Here is a 15,953-nt window from a genome sequence, read left to right as displayed (position 1 = left end):
ATCATTAAGTCACTCCTCAAAATGACTCAAGAAAAACATTGCTTGGCAGTGAGGTATAAATAGGGTGTAATGTTAGGAATCAAAGGTTTTGGTAAATCATGAAATTATAGTTCCTATTGTGGAAATATTCACAATATAATGGAAAATCAATGATGTGTTTGCAGTAAAGAATAATAGATTCTGACAAAATCCCATACAAAGCATTGATTCATGAATGTGTTCCCAGTGCCTAGTGCAACACCTGGTTTGTAACATGTACTCTGTAAATTGCTTTGAAGGAATAAATATTCCCTGCTCTCAATTGTTGTTCAAATGACTACTTCTACTTTCCCTTGTCCTCCATGTAATCATTTGCTATCATTAACATCAGTTAAGCCCCTTTCCTGGAATCATTCCAAAAGAGGGTCCCTGCTCCCACATTCCTATGTGCTCTGCTAACCCTTTGGTCATCCATATTCTTCTAACTATAATAGTCTATTGTAATGACAGACTAATTGTTATGTCCTGCAAGATCATGAAGATATGTCACTGTTTTGCTTGTCTTTAGAATTTGGTACTTTTTCTAGCCTAGAGTCAATGAGCATTGAAAGTTTATTGGACTGACTTAATAAATTATTTGAACTCGCCCAAAAGGATAAGCCTGAGACAAGATCTTGGGTGCGCATGGTCTATCTGGAAGTGGACTCCAGGAATTTAGGGCATGTGAAAATGAGATGGGGGAGAAGACTGCCAATAAAAAGTACATTATAGTGCTGATTGTCTCTGAGCCACTAGGATTCAAGCCCTGTGGGGACAGTAGGAAAACCTGTACATACAAATTTTTCAGTTGTAGTTGACTTGCAAGCTCTATCTCGGAACTCTCCAAAGGAAGAGGTTCTGTCATTTATTTTCTCATCCCTGCACTCACTTGTAATGACTATCCCCACCATGTCTTGTATCCCTAACAGTGAGCTCCCAAGGATTTGAAGAAAACTCAAGAAGCACAGGCGTGCATGGGATGGGAAGCTGCCAGTATTTGGGGATCTGTCCATCTTTGCTACAGTTGATGGCAGAGGTGGCTTGAAAGGTAAAAATGTCAACTCAATTCTCAGGAAGCATTTGTTGAATGGAGTAACTGAGGAATGAATTAGAGAACTTTGAACCTTGATAGTGCATGAACTAATCATGTTCATCTAATACCTTATGATAAAGATCTCCTTGATGTGTCCAGTGGCTTTCCTTCGTCCCACTCATGCTTAGATCTCTTTAGAGGGTCATGGTTTGAGAAAATGCAAAACCAATATTGAGCATTTGATGCATTTGTCAAGACACTGCTGTGATGCCCACGTTCCACATTAGAGTATCTGGGTTTGAGTTCGGGCTTTGCTTCTGATTACAGCTTCCTGTGAATGTGCATCTGGGAAGGCAGCAGGTGGTGGCTCCAAAGAGTTGAGTCCTGTCACCCACATGGGAAAACCCAGATGAATTTCAAACTCTAGTTCATGCTGGCCCAACTGCAGCTGTTGGGGGGCACTTGCAGAGTGAACATGTAGGTGGAAGACCTGTCTCTTCAGTTTTTCAGTAAAAGGTAGAACTACAAGGCAGATCTACACCTGAGCATATATGCATTGTAGAGCTATGAGGGAATACCAAGATGACTTGCTGCTTCAAGGAATAAAGAGGAACAAGCTTGCATGTTCATGGGCATCTACTTAGCTCTCACATTTATAGCCATCAGCTCTTTGGTGCCTCGTGCCAAGTTGTGGCAGCCATGTGAAAATCTGTCATAACTTGTCTAATATGTGTGTGTCCTCCTGGACAGGGAGCTCGCATTAGAGGTAGAAACACTTGCTGTAGAAATAAAAGGATTCACAATTGGTGATCATGAGAGAGACTTCCTACCTTCTAATTCCAATACCATCTACTTTATTCAGCAGAAGTGCTGAGTCAAGCAAACCTGCTCATACAAGCTAAGAAGGAATGTGATGGAAAAGACCAGTGAAAATTATGTGAATGATACAGCCATCTAAAAACCTTGGTGGTTTCTCTTTTCATCAGATACTTGCACAATTTTGCTCTCGAATTGTTTGACCGTGGAGAATTGATACTTTAATTGGTAAAGAATCTGAATTAGAATTTAGGGACTACACAAAACAGCAAGGATGATACTGAAGCAAGAGAATTTCAGACTTGGAAATATCTCTAAGTAAAAATGTGCTATATACTATAAAACTAGATGAACTGGGTTTTCTGAGACATTTGGACTAATGGTACATTTAGATGTCCTCAGATCAAAGCAGTGACAAATAAAATGTGACCTTGCTAAGTAAAGGCACCCTAATGTCCTAGAAGTGTGTCCTGTGGCAGGGGACCCAATGATGTTGTGACATTGAGTCTTGGGATTATAGGTGACTCAAATCTAATACTTGGTGTGGGAAATCGAATAAGAAGATCCTACCTGTGAATAGATTGATTCAAGAAATAAGGAATGTAGCAAGTGCTAGGAGGTAATCTTGAATTTGTCTCCCCTCGTCAGATGAATTAGGATGGCTTTATTGATGGGAAAGCTCAATCCTGTCCCGTAAGATTCTGGGACCTTCTCCTGGATAGATGGAAGCCATACAAATGATGTACTTAAGTAACAAAGATGAAAGCTATTTAGAAAAGACTAATTCTGTGGTGTTAGAGCAGAATGGTCAATAACTTATTTGGTCTGAAATACACTCCGCATATCCGCAGAGGCTATGGAAAGCACCCCAGGGAGCTTAGTGTATTTATCCTGTTCTTAGGAGAATGAGATAATGAGAAGACCAGCTGGACTTTCGTGTAGGGTTGAGTTCTTTGTATGCATGTGAAACAGTTATTCTCTGTGCAGGCTGGGAAGGTGCTGCTCTTTACCCTTCCACTTCTGGTCTTAAATGAGCCAGAGAGTGTGAATGATCACTTTGAGGAATTTTGTCTTTTGATTAGAGTACCAATACTCAAAAGTTTACTCCCGTAAAACTCACTGCTTTCCTGCAGTGTCCTTATCAAGTCTTTAGACATGTGCCTGAGCTTCCTTGTTCTATCAGGATGATTCTGAATTATAAGCATCCCAAATTGCCCAAGTCAGTTTACTTTGCTCTGAGATAAATCATTTCTCCCGGCAGTTTGATTTCTTGAGTATTTCCCAGTATATATTTAGATATTTTGGGAATGTAGTCTTCAGATATTCCACAATGATTCTTAAAGTACAGAATATGAAATCCATCATTTCATAAATTATGCAACTGTTTGAAGTTGAATAACCGTGAGCTTTGGTTTGGAAGTGGGTCCTATTACACTGTTAACGTACAAAAATCTTCATCTACCTGTGATTCCACAGGCTTCATTTATGCCTGCTACCAGCAAGATGTGAATTCTCGATTGCTGCCTTGTAGAAGTCGTCTTGGAGAGTTAAGCCTGTCTGGTAACTCTGGATCCAGTGAGCGATTTCCCTGCTCACATGGCAGGGCATTCTGGCACATTGCTGTCTCCCTGTGCTCTGCATATCCCTCCTTCTGACCTCAGTGGCCCAGTACCCTGCCATTAAATAGCCCAGTTAGGCTGGAATGTGATAGCACCAAACCCTTGCCTTGTTGTGGTCACCTTACAATAGGCTGTTGTGTCTGCCTAGATCCAGGGCAGGGGTTCTCGACCTGGGGTGATTTTTTTGGGGGGGGAGCCTTCTAACACATTTGGCAATGCTTAGAAGCATTTTTGGTGGTCATACCTGGGAGGAAGGTATTGCTGGCATCTGGAGGGTAAAGTCAGAGGATGATGTTCAATATCTTCTAGTACACAGAGCAGCCCCTACCTCATAGAATGACATAGCTCCTGATGTCAGTGTAGAACCTCTAATCATTATCAAAATGATCCGTTAAGTGTCCCCTTTGTTTACCACTGCATGTAAAGGATTTGATTTAGTTTTTATTGCGGCCCTCAAGCGGCCAATCCTGAGCAGTGGAGTGTGGAATGTATTGAGCAACAGTACAAGAATAAATACAAACATGTTTGTTGCTGTATTTCACACTAACACATTTAAAATAAAAGAGCTGTGGCATTTGTTCTGAAAGATTAGGTGTCAGAAGTTCTTGAAATTAGTTTGTTAAACCCACAGAAGAAAATAACATGAACCCATATGTGATTCCCAAGTTATGATTTCTGCCGTGTGAACTGTAGGTATTAGAGCTTATGTTCAGAGGGAGACAAGCTTAGAATCCTTTTTAGGTAATGCTAATTGTAATTTGAGAGCCAAAAATTTGTGTAGGACTTTCCCACATACTCTTCTAAAGAAATACAAATTTGTTGGTGCATTCTCAAGTTCAATTCTATGGCTTCTCTCTTGGCTTCAGTAAGGCTAATGGCTAAGGTTGCACCTATAAAAATATGCTTCCTCTGGAAATATTCAGTGCAGTAATAGTCTCCTTATGGATTTTCAAAGTAGTAATGTAGTCAGTGCTCTATTTTTTTTCCCTTGAAGGATTTAATTTATTTGAAAGGCAGTGTGACAGGGGTGGGGGGTGTGGGGGGGTGAGAAAACTTCCACCTGTTGGTTCACTCCCCAAATGGTCCCATTGGCTGGGGCTGGGGCTGGTCCAGGCTGAAGCCGAAAGTGCAGCACTCCATCTGAGTCTCCATGTGGATGGCAGTGGACCAAGTACCTGGGCCATCACCTGCTGCTGTCCCGGGAGCATTAGTAGGAAGCTGGATCTGAAACGGTGCAGCCAGGTCTTGAACCACTGCTCTGCTCTGTGAAAGTGTCGAGAGGGATGGTAACCAGCTGTGTCAAAGCTGGCCCTGGTCTGTGCTTTGATACGTATTTGTCTTGTAATTTTCCTTCCTTCACCTTTAAAATTTCTGGGACATTTTGGGTGTCAAATCCTTAGTCCTTTGTGACTGATTGGAAACAGCAAGGATATGGACTGTGGAAGATCTCTGGGCCTGATGCAGGCAAGTGCATGCAAGAATGTGCCATTGACTGCGTATCTGGGGAGTGGGGCAGAAGTTCAGTCTTGGCTGTGTTTGAGAGGCCTGTGTGGCCTGCAGGTGAAAAGTCCCAATGACTTAGTGGAAATGCAGATCATGAGACTAAACCTTCAACTAAAAGTAGCAAAGGAGATAGGTATAGGGAGACATCCAAGCAGTATGAGCAAGTGGAAGTGGGGAGAGCAGGGTGCTTCCAGGAGCCAGTCATCAAGTACGTTGTATGTCACAGAGCAGTCAATCAGACTGCACATGGCTACACATCCAAAGCCAGAACTGACTCCCATGTGTGCAACTAAAAACCGGAAAATAAGCTTAACAGCAGTGTCTATGCAGAGTCTGAACGTCAGTGCTGCAAAGGGAGGTACTGTGCAAGGAGAGTATAGCCTTGAAGCCTGAAGCCCACCAGCCTCTGGCTGGAGAGGTGCTAGGACCCCAGGGAGAGGTGGACTGCAGTCATAGCAGTATGGTCTCTGCTGATTCCCGTCAGGGCTGTGTAGCTAACGACTGCGGCTGGATCTTGCAGGAGACCCTCACTGTGTAAGGCTTTAGAGGGCTCCAGCAGCTTGATAGAGGGCTCTGGCAACTTGGTAATCAGCATTTTGTATTAGTTTTTGTTAAAGCAAACAAACTTGTTAAATTGTGAGTGCTACAAACTTTGAACTGGCTCCTGATCCTTGCCACTTAAGTGACTTGAAGGGATTGATATGTTTCCTCGTATTACAGGAGAGTGTTAATCTTAATTCTGTGAATTTAGTTCCACTCACCCAATTGTTTTCTAATCTTTAAAAAGGGAAAGAACCCACAACCAAGAAACATACGGTTTGGTTATTAAGAAGTGCTAGGTAAATACAACCGTCATTCTATTGTCAGGATTGTGTAGGTGAGTTAACAATAACCATTCAAATTTCCACACAAGGAATAGGAGCTCGCTTTCTGTGGGTCTGTGTGCAATGGGTCTGAACTGTGGCTAGTTTAACACGTAAAGGTCTGAAACCGAAGCCATCCAAACTGCTGGCAGAGTGCTTGAGGGCAGAGCTGGGATCTACCTTGTGTTAAGGAGGTTCTTGGAAGCTAATCCGCAGCATCCAATGCTCACAGACTGGAGTACATGGTGAAAATCGGAAGTCAAATGGAAAGTTTTGTTTGACAGAAACAACTTAACCCATGTTCTAAGTAGTAGTGCAGAATGTCCATTTTATGACTTGTCAGAGGCTACGCCACAGACTGCTTAACTGACAACCAAACTGCTGTTTGCAATCTGCAGGAAGGACATTGACTGAGAGCTCTTTGGTCTTCTTGCGCAATCCATGTAGCCTTATTTGGGCATATTCCTCCAGCTGTGAGTAGATGTGTGGACGAATAAAACTAAAGTCCCAGTTCCTGGGTCTGGATACTCTGAGGTCAGGATATAACTTTTAACTCTCACACGTGCAGCTCTGCACAGCAGACACTGCACACAGCAGAGTGTAGAGATAACTGCCTGAGCAGTGGGAGCGTCGGAAAAGGCCAAAATGAGCCATACAGTATTGTGAAATATGGCCTTCTGGTCGCCCAGAGCCTCGCTCTGTTTTCCTTTGGAAACAGAATTCTGTGGTCCTGGTTTCTTTCTCCTTCCTTTCCTTTCCCCTCCTTCCATTCTACCCTTCTAGACTTCCTTGTTCCCTGTGAAAGAAATCTGTAAATTTCAGCTGCTTCTGGCATCGACAACTTGGAATTAATGTTTTTGTTTTCAAGGTCAAGCCCAGTAATGGTAAATGAGCTTTAGGTTATCTTTATCCAACCATATATTAATTTATAATCCTCTAGTTTTAAGTAAAAAAAAAAATCTTCATTTGCAGTGAGTTGAATATGAATCAATTATTTCTCATTAAAATGATGAGGAATAAAGACCTCAGCATGTCAAATTAGAAATGAATGTATATAATGTCTTAATTTTTTAATAGAGCAAACCTGAGGGTATGTATGACAGGTGATAATTACTAGTTCTGATAATTAAAGTCTCACTAATGAAACTTTTAGCACCTCTTAAATTTTGACCATCAAACATTGTAAATACTTCTAGAAAATATGCATGTCCATTTCTTTGTGTACGTCTGAGTAAATAACAGGCCAGCACTGAGATGCTTGACTGTGTTCTGAAATTGAAAGAAGGGTGCTTAATATCATTCAGTGTCATTTAGCACAGGGAGTAGATGTCTCTTCAGATCCCCGTGTGTCGGGCAGAGTTCTTCATGTGTTCTTGGTTGTTGGTGTTGATGGGGCAACTCTTTGTCATGTGGCAGCCACCCGTCACAACCCAGGTTGCTACAGTTTGAGGTAGTATTGAAGATATCCTTGGATGTGGTAATGGATTTTCCCCCTTCATGTAAAGGCTTCCTCCTTATCCTTCAGTTGCTCATAGAAACTTGTCCACTTCAACATCAGTCATTCCCTTTGGAAATTCTCATCACCTTGGCATTATGGAAATTCCTTAACCTGCTTTGCTAAGTGTCTTCCTGTGTCCATCTTAGCCGCCGTACTGCTTTATTGCTTCTGTGCCCTGCTGAGATGCTAACCACAAAATCACAACTAAAACTGGCAATATTGGTTTGTTTAAAGAAGTAAAGCCTGAACCATCAGCTTATAAAACAATTTATTTCACTTGTGTGACTTTATCCCAGTATAAAAAGCATAACTGATAGATTCTGCTTAGTCATCTATCATCTATTTATGTGGCACCCAAGCGTCTGTTTTCCTGAAGACTTTCCCAGCCCCTGCTTCTCCCATAGCTGTCCAAGTAATGACAGCTCTCAGTTACTCAGGTCTAAAATCTTGGGACTATCTTTCATGCTTCCACTAGTCTTGTAACTCATTAGCCAATCCTGTCAACTTGACCTGCAAAGCATCCACAGCTTGACCCTACTCCCCCACTCCCACCTTTATACCACCTATGTGGATGCCACACCATTCCCAGCTAATGTTCTCTTGCTAGGCATCCTGAGTCTTCCAGCTGTCCAGTCTCTCAGCCTTCCACCCTTGCACCCTAGCAATCAAGCTCAGCTGATGAGCCTAACACGTTTATCATTGGGGCAGGTCAAGTCCCCCTCTACTCGACCTTCTGAGACATCTCGAGGAAAAGGCAAAATTCCTAAAGTGCCTTATGAGCCTCTTCCATTTCGATTTAGATCATCTCCATCATTATGACACCCTCCCCCCAGCTGCTCCACTCATTCACTCCAATTCAGCTGCACTGGCCTCTCGCTGCCCAATTCAGCTGCACTGGCCTCTCACTGCCCAATTCAGCTGCACTGGCCTCTCACTGCCCAATTCAGCTGCACTGGCCTATCACTGCCCAATTCAGCTGCACTGGCCTCTCGCTGCCCTTCTAAAGCTCCAGGCACATTCCCAGTTCCAGGGATGTTGCAATTGCTGTTCTTGCTGCCTGGACCACTTTGCTCCTATGTCCATGTGGCTTGTAACCCCTCCACTTTCTGGTTGGTCCTTGCTCAAATGTTCCTGTAGGGAGGCATTCCCTTGCCAGCCTATCTATTCTCCTGAACATACAGTCTGTATTGTCTTTTTTGTCTACCTCCTTGTCCCCATCATAGAACATCAATTCTCTAAAGGCCGGGAGCTCTGGGTTTTTTATAGTCGGTGTTGTATTGTCAGTGCAGAGAGGAGTGCTTGGTACATACATGGAATCCAAAATATACCAGCAAAACAACAGGGTGGACATTTGGTGTAGTAGTTAAGAAGCTGCTTAGGTTGCCTGCACATCGCATGTCAGTACCTGAGTTCAGGTCCCAAAGGCACACCCGATTCAGGCTTCCTGTTAATGCGCCTGTCAGGAGGTGTGGTGATGATTCAAGTTCCTGGTACCCATATGAGAGACCTGGATCTAGTTCTTAGCTCCTGGGTTCTGCCTGGATTCATGTCAGCTATTGCAGGCATTTGGGAAGTGGATGAGAGGTGCGCGCTCTCCCTTTCTCAAATTTGGCTTACAGATCTATGATTACTTTAAAATCTGAATGAAATGTTCACATTATCATTAGATGCCTAGATTCCCTGCTGAACTAGCGACTTTTTTTGCTTTATGTCAAACTCGGTATTTAGTGGAGCATGAAGCCTTTGACTGTAAAGTAAATTAAAAATGTTATCTCAAAAATTAAAGGGGAGGGAAGTATTAGAATTGTATCTGAAATATATTGGATCTGTTCTTTATATTATCACATTAACATGAGTGTTGATGAGTTGTGTTGTAGTAATTATGCATTTGCTGTGATCTTGAATCTAAGTTACTTAAATAAAATTTTAAAGGCCCTAAAAGAACTGGCAAATCATTGATAGCAAACTTTAAACATATTTGCTATCTAAAACAGTGGCGATCCTATTTTCCATTCTGTATGTTTTGGTTCCCTTTGCTGCAACATTTAAACTTTCCTGCCACCTGGAACACCTGGCAGGGTGACACCGCCCCTGCTCCAACCTCGTCCTGAGACTGAATGTCGCTCACCTCTTCCCACATCACTAAACGGGATGTCTGTGTCCTAACTTACAAGAATGCTGAACTCCTCCAGCATGAGAACATAGCTTATGCAACACCTGGTGCGCATTGTTAGTATGTGCTCAGTAAATATCGGGGCTGACTAAAGAAATCGTTAAGGGGGGGTACACAAATGAACCAAAAATGCTGTGCCCTTTAGTGAATAGGAGGGAGTGTGCAAAATCTGGAAAGAATTTATTCATGGGAGTATCAGAAATATCCTGAATACGTGGTGATGGATTAGGTGGCTGATACTTTTTAATCATACACATCTTGAGGGCTTTTTCATCTGATCTTTTGGAAGAGATTATCTATTGCAGACTTACATTATCAAAGCCAAGAGCCACGTTTTAAAAGATGGAACTTCCGCTTTACCCTGCTCTGATAATGATTCTCTTGGAATCATCCTATTGGAAGCTAACGTTTTTATTACTTATTATCTTTAACTTTCTTCAAGCAAATTCAAGGAAGTTTTCTAAGTGAAATGGACTGTTACATATCAAATTTTTACACAGTAATTCGGATATTACAAATCTTGTACATCTTAATGACATGAATTTATAGAATCCACAGCTGGGCTACTTCAAGAAATAACAGGTTATTATAGCACCAGAGTTTTTGTTCTTCAGCAAATGTCACGGTGCAAATACCAACTGGTCAAACTCCTTATGTAGGTGAATATGTGGGTATGGTAAACTTGTTTGTGTGAGAAAGTATGTGCTTAAACATGAAATATCTTTTAATTTTTTTGACAGGCAGAGTGGACAGAGACAGAGAGAAAGGTCTTCCTTTTGCCGTTGGTTCACCCTCCAATGGCTGCCGCGGCTGGCGCACCGCGCTGATCCGATGGCAGGAGCCAGGTGCTTCTCCTGGTCTCCCATGGGGTGCAGGGCCCAAGCACTTGGGCCATCCTCCACTGCACTCCCGGGTCACAGCAGAGAGCTGGCCTGGAAGAGGGGCAACCGGGACTAGAACTCAGTGTGCTGGCGCCTCAAGGCGGGAGGATTAGCCTATTGAGCTGCGGCTCCGGCCTAACATGAAGTATCTTTAAATGATATGGAGTAGCTATATGTTAAAAGAATGAGGACAAATGCTTTGGGAGTTCTCTCCTAGAAATCGACATGATTCCTTAAATAATAGTGTTCATGTAACTATAGGTCCTACTTCGTACAAAGTGCTTTCTGATTCTCCCAATGAATGTATGAAACGAATCTTGTTATCCCATTTTTGCTGAGTGGGGAAGTGGGGCACAGGAAAGTAAATGAGGACAACGGTAAGTCATGGCCGGGGTCACTCAGGTGGTGAGTGCCCACCTGGCTCATCCTGAAGCTTCATCAGCAATGTCCAGCTGTGGCCTTAGCCAGCTCTGAGCTGAAGGAACTCACTGCTGGCTACAGTTTGGGTAGGACTCGAACGGTGAAGTACAACTGGCCTGGTGCCACTGCCCTCAGTACCTTTAGCTGTGAGATGGGGCACAGTAGCTGCTCTGTTATCAAATCTTCACACCTCTGCAACAAACGGCTCTGGTGTGCATGGCCATTCTGATTGCATTTTAAAGACAGAAGCCAAATGAAAATACTGGTACTCATTTGTTTTGTATAATGATTAGTAGCTCAGTTGCCATTACAGTCATCTTAGATAATACTTTCCTGATTATTCTTTCCCTGCAATTATGTATGAATGTTGCATTTCCACCCTAAATTACATACTTTGAGAGGAGAAACTCAAGTTTTCAGTTTGATTTCTCTTGGAACACTGAATTCTACCACACATCTATGTCATCTATTTCTGGACCAGGAATATAATCATGTCAAACTTTAATCATTTGTTTCAGAATTTAATTACCAAGTTGACTGAAAATGAAGTCATTAGATGACATTTCCTCATTTTTACTCCTCACGATAGCCCTGTTACTTCAGATCTCTTCACATCTCTTGGCTGAGTGCATACGAAACAATAAATGAATCTTATTCATATAACTTTGTTTCTGCATTTACAAAGCATGATGAAAATTAAAATGCAAAGAAACTATTTCAATTGACTAAAATTATGGATAAGAATTCACTTCAACAAATTCGCATTCTTAAAATTTTGATAAGAACATATTTCACATTTCATAGATATAATGCTAAGAAGACAGCCCATACTTCCCTCCCTCAATCCAGTATTTTTAATCTACTCTACAGTCACAATGTATGGAAGGTTGTCTTTTTAAAGACCGTTTTTGAAAGATACACACTACATCCCAGGGATTTGAAGAGCTCTGTTGATGGATACTGTAGACCCACGCCAGGATGGTATTGGTTATGGAGCCACCTGTGTGGGGCACGGGGTGGGAGGGGAGTTCAACTTTTGAAATTTGTTCCCAGTGCTCCTTCTCCCCTCCCTGGGAAGGGTAGGAGCTGTGAGAAGCCTGTGCTCTTGCAGTCTGGGTGGTTGGGAAGCCAGGTGCTTTCCCACCTGTGTAGCAGCTGTAGATGCTCTGGTCCGGCAAAGGGGGCACTTCTTGAAACACTTAACTTTGCCTTCTTGGAGGAACCACCTTCGCTCGGATCTACACTTGACCTTGGACTGAGCCTTTCCAGCTGGTGTGTGTTGCACAGAGGTGGGGCATGTTGAAACTGCAGTGCTGCTAATTCTCATCCATAGCACAGGATGGCAAATGCTAAACTAAGAACAGAAACCAGAGACCACGTCTAATGTCTTACTTTGGCAAGGTTGGCTTAGCATTGGCAACGGACTGTCACAAACTCAAGGGTAAATAATGGTGTACAGCCATTTGAGTTATTTTTGTTCTAGTACAGTATCAACACCTACCCATCACACACCAGGCATAAGTGCTGTAATGCTGGATTTTGTAATACATGGGAGGGATCTGACAGCTCACTCTTGTGACCTAGCCTCTCAGTTCTATGTTAGCCTAACTGGAGAGTAGTTAATAAGTTGCCAGAAGGAATTTATCCATTTATTGTCTTAATAGTCTTTTATCATATCCCCACAAACTGTAAAGCCATAAAATGCAACAAAGTCATTCTAATCTTAGTTTAAATGATTCTTAGAAGAAAGACTTCACTAGCCAGTGATGTCTGAAAACTTGATAAAAGACCAAGTGTGAAACCCTTATCTTTTGTCAATTCATTTTTTGAAGGTTACATCTTTTATGAATGCATACTGAAATATAACTTGCCTAATGAATCCGTTGTAGCTACAGCACTGGCTTCAGTAACTGTCCCTATAAATAAGTTGTAGTGAAAGTATACTTTGCATTCTAAATTATGAAATGCTGTATACAGAAATAACTATTGGAACATGAATTCCTACAGTTAATAGAAGTTTACTTCCCTTCTACAAAGGGCTGAGTAATAGCTCTTAATAGACCAAATCATCTCAGTTTGAGGGCACAATTTAAAGTATGTACATACGCATTTACTTCAGCAAAATGTATACTACATTATACTAAAACCCAGGGAAACATATTTCTCAATACAAATCATATTGCCAAGTAGAATAACATAATTGGCAACACAGAAAAATCGGATACAGAAAAGTGTTAAACTAGGCATAAGGATTCAAAAATATTTTTGCTTTAGATTTGAGTAAAGTTAGCAATCTGAATTAAACATGTCTTAGAGAGCATAAGTTTTAGCAAATATAGGACACAACCTTGTACATACACACATACACATAAAACATGTATGCAATGCACACACAGCAGACACTTGGAGCAACGTCGTATCTAAACCACCAATGTCATTAACCCTTGATCAATAAGTCACTTTGTTTCTCCTGAATTCCTCATTTTTTCATAAGATCAAGCATACAAAGGTGCATTCAAGAAGTTTGAGAGGTCAGTGTTGTGGCAGAGCGGGTAAAGCTGCTGCCTGTGACGCTGGTACCCCACATGGGTGCTGCTTCCTGTCTTGGCTGCTGCTCTTCTGATCCAGTTCCCTGCTAGTGTGCCTAAGAAAGCAGCAGAAGATGGCCAAGTTCTTGGGCCCCTGCCACCCACATGGGAGACCCAGATGCGTTGGCCTGGCCATTGCAACCATCTGGGGAGTAAACCAGGGGATGGAAGATCTGTTTTCCTTCCCCTCTCAAATCTCTAGCAAGTTCATGAAAAGTTAAATGACAAGTTTGCTGTGCAAACAATTTGAAATCCATGCACAGTCTATTCATAATGTGTGTTAGGAACGCTTTGAAGATCCCTCCTGTGCCTCTAGGCATTTTCGGGGCATTGGATAAACATCTATTAACTTTAGTTTCATTGAACTTAAGGCATTTAGTAGAGGGTACAGACTCTGGCTTGTGGAAGGTCATACAGATTGGTAGCAGTGGCCTGGACTAAGTAAAAATGTTCGTGTCCAGGTGTTCTCATAGCCCCTTCTGTACTGCAGAGACTGATGCTGGACAGAATTTCCTAAAGCTTGGAAAGTGCTGATTCATGGCTACTAAAGTACTACCACTACAAACGAAGCACACGGCCAACTTATTCTACTGGGCTTCCGCTTTTTTGCTTATCAGTTTTTCTAAGCCCTCTCCTGTTAAAAACGAAGATATTGCTACTCTGGAGGTGGGAGCAGTCAGAGCCTTAAGAGCCAATGGAGACGGATGACTTTGGCCAAGCCTGGGGAGACCTTCGCATGAAGGGAACCAGCTAGAGCAACATGTCTAACATTTTCACGTGTGACTTTCCAATCTTGACCGATGTTTCCATAAAGACTTTCGTGGAACCTATGTTCTCTTTCACAGCTTAAGTTGTCTTTGATCATTCCTCAGTAAGGAAAAAATTTTTAAGTTTTTTCTTAAATTTTCCCCTGCAGGCTGACCTGGTAAAGGCAGGGGCTCCCTGGCTGCCTGAGTGCAGAGCGGTTTGCATGGCAACCAGGAACTTGCCGCCTTTGGCCTTGGGGCCCGAGTCTCTTCCCGGCAGGATGCGGAAGCCTGAGACATCTCCTTAAGCAAGACCTCCAAAGGACCTAATCTAAAGTCAATAATGTTTCGATGTCCTCAGGGGGAGTGCCCACATTCCTAAAAGCTTTCTTGGGTGAGGAAAAGGTCAACAAAATAATCGAAATAAAATAGCCAATCAGATAAGATTATCTCACATCGGCCTGAAGAACAGCTTGGCAGTCAGTGATGGTTCAACCCTAGTGGCAGTGTTTGGTCAACACACAAGTCTGAAAGGCATTGGGGACCCTGAGCATACTGGTCTCATGGGAACAGAATATTGATCAGACAAGTAATTCCACCTGATAATCTTCAAACAGTGGTCAAATAATTGGTGACTGATTTTGAAGACTGCAATAGATAATTCTTAAATAATTGCTTAGGTTTAAAAGTCACTATTTCAGTTAATAGTACCCTAAAAAGCCAGATGCCCTTTCTCTGGGAACTGACCTTATAATCATTGGGCGATAAGGGCAACAGGATAAGCTTTTTCAGACAAACGAGGCTCACTGTGTTCACTCTTTCAAATAAAGCAATATGACGATGTTATTTTCTGAAATACTGAGACCATCACTTTACCTCCATTTGTCTGACTTTAGAATCTATATCTACTGGACACCAACATACCTTAAAAATGTCTCATTTGTTTTGTATCACTAACCCAGTTTTGTTTGGAATTTATGTAGCGCTGCCAATTTGATAAAGAAGAAAAAAAGAGAAGAGTTTGGTTTTGCTGCTTTGGTTTAAATTAACATCTGCCATCTTCCTGACCCGAATTCTGACAACACAATTGCTATGAAATATTGGTTTGAACTTAAAACCAGAAATCCTGAGTGCAGCTTTCTGCCGAAGAGGTGCTAGTTAGAACCAGGTGCCTAAAGCGGAACTGCTGAGCGCTCCAAGGTTGCCTATGATCCGAGCAGATCCTCAGGCAGCACCTTTCAAAGGAGAAACTGCGACATTGGATATTTCTCCAGGCTGGATTAAGATTCATCTACAGCACAATCAGTGTTATTTCTCTTGTTTAACTTACAATGGTGGAGACTCCAAACTTTAAGCAGAAGTAATTGGGATTTTGGTGGTGGTGGGCAGGTGTGCATGTGTGTGCAGGCTGTGAGAAGAGATGGAATAACAAATCTGCCAGGCATGGCAGATGTTTTGAAAAAGAGGCCTTGGATAGAGAATGGTCATAAGTCCCAACAGACTCCAGTCACACTCCCACATATCTTGGTGCGATAGGTGAACTTGGGTCATCCAATACAAACATATGCTCAACTGATAGTCAACTCCACTCTCAGAAAACTTTGTGGTCATCTCAGTAAGTACACAGTTCTGTTTTCAACATAACTAGCTATCTAATTACTCATCCAAAGTTAGTGCACTCATATGCCTAACTGATTATAATTTCATTCAAAGTACCCTGTCAATAATGCTTTTGTTCTCTGTTCTGACAAATTACTGAGGGAATGATTTGATTTGGAAACTGGTTTGGGTTGAG

The 15,953-nt window shown here is 42.1% G+C and overlaps 1 long non-coding RNA gene across 3 annotated transcripts in view; it reads left to right on the top strand.

Moving 5' to 3' along the window:
- Positions 1-15,953, top strand: part of LOC138843750 (uncharacterized) — a 148,043-nt gene that overhangs the window by 67,504 nt on the left and 64,586 nt on the right. Inside the window, exon 4 of one of the 3 annotated variants that reach the window (XR_011378711.1) lies at positions 948-1,160. The exons of the other annotated variants lie outside the window; for them this stretch is intronic. This is a non-coding gene — a long non-coding RNA (uncharacterized lncRNA). Of the gene's footprint in view, positions 1-947; positions 1,161-15,953 lie in introns of those variants that run through there. 3 annotated transcript variants of the gene reach the window in all.

The sequence above is a fragment of the Oryctolagus cuniculus genome, chromosome 9 (assembly GCF_964237555.1).
Source record: "Oryctolagus cuniculus chromosome 9, mOryCun1.1, whole genome shotgun sequence".
In the NCBI taxonomy this organism is placed as follows: Eukaryota; Metazoa; Chordata; class Mammalia; order Lagomorpha; family Leporidae; genus Oryctolagus; species Oryctolagus cuniculus.
The sequence above is the reverse complement of the archived record's forward strand: the minus strand, read 5'-3'. Positions and strand labels throughout refer to the sequence as shown.